Genomic DNA, 4,892 nt, shown 5'->3' on the forward strand with positions numbered 1-4,892 from the left:
AATCCGGTTTCAAGTAGGAATCTGTGTGGGTGGCTTTCCTGTAAACAGAATGTCCCAAGGATCCGTCAGGTCTCCTCTCAAACAGAATATCTAAGAATGGTAGTTTGCCATCTTTCTCCACTTCCATGGTGAATCTGATGGATGGATGTCTGGAATTGATGTGGTCCAAGAAGTGGTTCAATGCTGGGAGGCCATGTGGCCAAATGACGAAAGTGTCATCCACATACCTCTTCCACAGGGAAGGACGCAGGGTGGATGTCTGGATGGCGTCTGATTCAAACTTTTCCATGAACATGTTGGCTATCACTGGTGACAAGGGGGAGCCCATAGGGGTACCCTCATTCTGTTTGTAGAAGGTGCCATTCCAGGTAAAATAAGTGTTGGTGAGGCAATGCCTAACCAGCGCAGGTACATCTGAATTCAATCCATGTTGGACCAAGTCCTCAATTATTGTTAGGGTATCAGGCACTGGAACTTTGGTAAACAGAGATACTACATCAAAACTAACGAGGATATCATCAGGAGATAGTACCATGCCCTTGACCAAAGAGACTAGTTGGGTTGAGTTGAGTACTATATAAGGTACAGATATTTTGCTGTGACGGTTTCACCTGAAGACGGAAGCTTGTGTTGCCTCCGAAACGTCGTGATTTTTATTGTTTTACTTTTATTAATTTTAATTTCATTTTTTACCTACGTGACTTTACCTAAAGAACTAAGCGTATGAATCCTTGCAGTCACGAAAGCTTCAAATCTAAGGGTAAACATGCCCACTCGTCCAACTGCCCCCCCCTGAATGCCGTGCTGAGTGTGTGTGTGAATTTGAGAGTGTAAGTGTGTGTGTGAGCCTGAGAGTGTGAAAGTGAGTGTATGTGTGTGTGAGTCTGAGAGTGTGTGTGTGTGAGTCTGAGAGTGAGTGTATGTGTGTGAGTCTGAGAGTGTGAGGGTGTGTGTGTGAGTCTGAGAGTGTGAGTGTGTGTGTGTCTGAGAGTGTGAGTGTGTGTGTGAGTCTGAGAGTGTGAGAGTGAGTGTGTGTGTATCTGAGAGTGTGAGAGTGAGTGTGTGTGTGTGAGTCTGAGAGTGAGAGTGTGTGTGTGAGTCTGAGAGTGTGAGGGTGAGTGTATGTGTGTGTGAGTCTTAGTTACCTAGAGTGTTATACAGGTAGGAACAACAGGTTCCACACTGCCCACCAGGGATTATTTGTCTGTCCGTCGTGCATATCCGGAATTCCGCCCACCCATGCACCTCCCCACCGAACATCGAGCTACGCCGCGATTGGCTAAGGGTAAACATGCCCACTCATCCAACTGCCCCCCCCCCCCCTGAACGCCGCGCTGTCAAACCAAGTTCCTACCTTTTAATTATTTTATATTTATATTATTTTATTATTTCTCTTCTACGTGACTTTACCGAAAGAACCAAGAATATAAGTTCCTACCTGCCCACTCCGAAGGAACGTTTAACCTACTCACGCCAGCTTGTGCCCGCCATCACAGTCGGGCATATTTGCGGAATACACCATGCCGCCGTTGACCCTGGCCATTGACCGAGCAACCCAACGTTACTACCAGCTCCCTCCGCAGGACAATGTGTTTACCTTGCAATCACCCATGAATAACTACTAGCAGGGGGAAATGAAATAACGTGAGACGTTGAAATTGGAAAATGTCTTATGTTAAATAAAATTAGGATCTATTTTAGTTAAATTTTTAATACAATTTTTTAAATTAAAATGATAATGGATAATGAATTCCAGTGAATTAATATTTGAAATAAAATTATTTAGTATAGGTTTCCCCCTTTTTTCTGGCAACAAAACAGGTGTTAAGATGTTGAAACACCAAACTGAAACCTTTTCATAAGGAATCATGTCTGCATTAACCACAATACTTGTGGATAGAATGCCAACAAAAAACACTGATAATAAATGCAAACATACTGATAATATATGCATTGTCTTTGAAACTGATTGGTCCACACCAGAGACAGCTTTCTTTCGAGCCTGGTTGTTGGCTTTCTGGTGTGTGAGGATCTGAGCTGGAACTTCACTGGAGCTAGCGCCCAGCTTTGCTTCGTTGGGAAGCTAACATTGGTTGTCCCATGGTCAGACTCTGCCCTGGCATGAGAATGTGGAATTCCCACCGCTGGCTCAAGCCTGTGAACAAGATGAGCACAAAACCTCAATGCTCATTGGAGTAGCAAATCGCTTAGAGTTTAGTGTTTAGTTTTGAGCTCACAACCACATGCATGTCAATTACAGGCAATTAAGCGAGGGGGGAGATTAACGCAAATCAACGTTTAACCAGTGCCTGATTATCCTAGTAGCAAATGTAGCTACATAATGCTACGGCCCCGCACTTTCAAGGGCCCCGCGCTAAATGCTTTCAAGCTATCAATTCCGGTTCAGTGATTCTGCACTTGCTCTATTACTATAGTACTATACTGCCTTCGACTTTTATGAACGACTGGGTGTTTAAGGCTAGCGATTTGTCCTATTATCTGGCTGTATAGCAAGTGACAAAATACAATAACTTTACTATGCAATTAAAAATTGTCTGTTTTAATATTTACGTGTTTTTATTTTATTTAGGACCCCTTCATAACAATTGCTACAGGCCCCGGCACTTGCGTTTAATTGCTCTAAATTAAACGTCTCTTTTGTTTCCGATGTATCGTATCAACTGGTATGGGTTTACTCGTCTCCACCTGGTGGGTGAGTGCATCGAATGAAGCCCTCCAGGGTTGAGGGGGGGGTGTTTGTTTACCCCAACGCGGAGCCAAGGTCCACGCCGCTATGAAAGGAGCGGCACTTGTCAAAGCAACGGACATAAATGACGACCCATTTGACAGGAGGGGGCATTGCTTGAGTAGGGTGGGGTGGGTGGGGGGCATCGTTAACGTCGTCTCAGCTGCAACTGTGGTGTGTGTCTCTCTGTGTGTGCGCGCATAGTGGGGAGCGATAGTGTAGCGGTTAGCGCGCTGCGCTATGAACCTGGCGACACGAGTTCGATTCCCGCTCACGGCCAACACCAGTGGACGCATTCGCCGCCACAATCCTCGCATAACACCCCCCCCTCTGCCCATTGTGGCCATTATTACTGTGGCGTTGCGTAATGTCGTGAATCGATAAACAATTTTCCCAGGCACATTCCTGATCATGGAAATGTGCAATCTATCGCTGCCCCTAACCCTGCCGCTATTCTCCGTTGTCAGGAGAGGTTGGTTAAAGGCGAACCCACTTTCAATCGATGTTCCTGCATTGCCTCTATCGACGAAAACGGAACACACCAGCAAATGCACGCGCACTTTGGCTTTAATATTCACGATCTTGCTTCCGATATCTGCAGCAGCCGCAGCGCTTCCGAGGCCCGTGTTTGTTCGAAGACCGCAGCATCCGCAGATATTATAAATGTTAAGCCGTATCCTCACGGCGAAGAGGCAGGGTGAAAGTCGTCTTTTAAGTTTACTGTGCCGAAGGGGGGGGAGTTTGCGGGGAGGCAACACACCGCCCAAACTGGACACCTGTATTAATTTACTGTCAGTAATTTGCAATTAATATTTTTTTTTTAATTAGGGGCCGTCCATAAATGACGTCACGCAATTTTGGACGATTTTTGACCCCCCCCCCCTCGTCACACGGCGTCACAAAAAGTCAGACCCCCCCTCAAATATGACGTCACAAAGCTCTGCCCCCCCCCCCCCAAATCGCTTTAAACTATTGTCTTTTAGTGCTTATTTCATGCGGCGCTGCACTCTGATGTTGTAGGAGAAAACATTTATTAAAAAGTCTATTTTATTAAGTAGAACGTGTTGTCTATATTTATTTAAATTTGCGCATTTTGATGTGACGTCACATTTCTCAACCCCCTCCCTCGTCACACATCGTCACAAATGTCTTACCCACCCCCCTAGGTGCGTGACGTCATTTATGGACGGCCCCTTATGTGCACCCGCAATTCCTAATGTGAGGAACAAAGCGGACACATGTCCCCTCCCCAAGTATAGAATTCATTTCCGCCTATGGAGCCCAAGCCCAAATCACTTGGAACGCACCTGGTCCCGTTACATTTCAGAAGCTAAGCAGACTTTGTGCTCGAATAGTGCATAGCAGGTCGTTATAGGCTGCCGTGGGGCTATGTGGCAGACTCCAGCAACACCCATTGTCCCCAGTCTGTGGCTCCCTGCCTCCACCAACACGCATGGACCAGCGACGTGAAGTTTGGTTCAATATCTCCCGTGACCCGAACGGAGTGGGGAGGATCCCATCCACCAGTGGAAGACTCTACGCGTACACTGCACATAGAGCCCTTTGCTTGTGTTTCCATACTTATAATGTATGACAGTTGGTTATTTTCAATAATGCTATCTTTATAAAAAAAAGCCATCGCTGACTCTTAATCCTCTTTTTTACACGAGGGCGCTGCTGTATTTGGATGTTTAACAAATCCCTTGGACATTTGTGACTCTGTGCAGACGAATATAACCAGGCTGCCCGCGTAAAAAGACCCAAGCATACATGAGGAGCTTTCTTAAAAGAAACCAAGCAAAAAAAAGTAGATAACCTGCTTGCTGTACTGCCTGACATAGGTTAGCTTATTATACTGCTGGAGGGTGTCAAATGAACATTGCCTAATCTGTGCAAACAACCAAACTCACTGCAAGTTACAGGATTACCAGTCTATTTCGACACTCGGTAATGTGTTTTAACACATGTAACTGTGTACGGTATAGCCGTGTATTTTAAAACGTGACTACATAAGTGCTAACTTAGCCCAGAAAATCCGATTTTCAATTGTCCTGCAACGGATTGTTCACAGTTTTTTCAAGCACATGACATAAACATTTTATTTGATTTCAGATTATTATTACCATTGAATCACTATGTTTTGAGA

Source organism: Lampetra planeri, chromosome 17 (genome assembly GCF_965212315.1).
Source record: "Lampetra planeri chromosome 17, kcLamPlan1.2.h2, whole genome shotgun sequence".
NCBI lineage: Eukaryota > Metazoa > Chordata > Hyperoartia > Petromyzontiformes > Petromyzontidae > Lampetra > Lampetra planeri.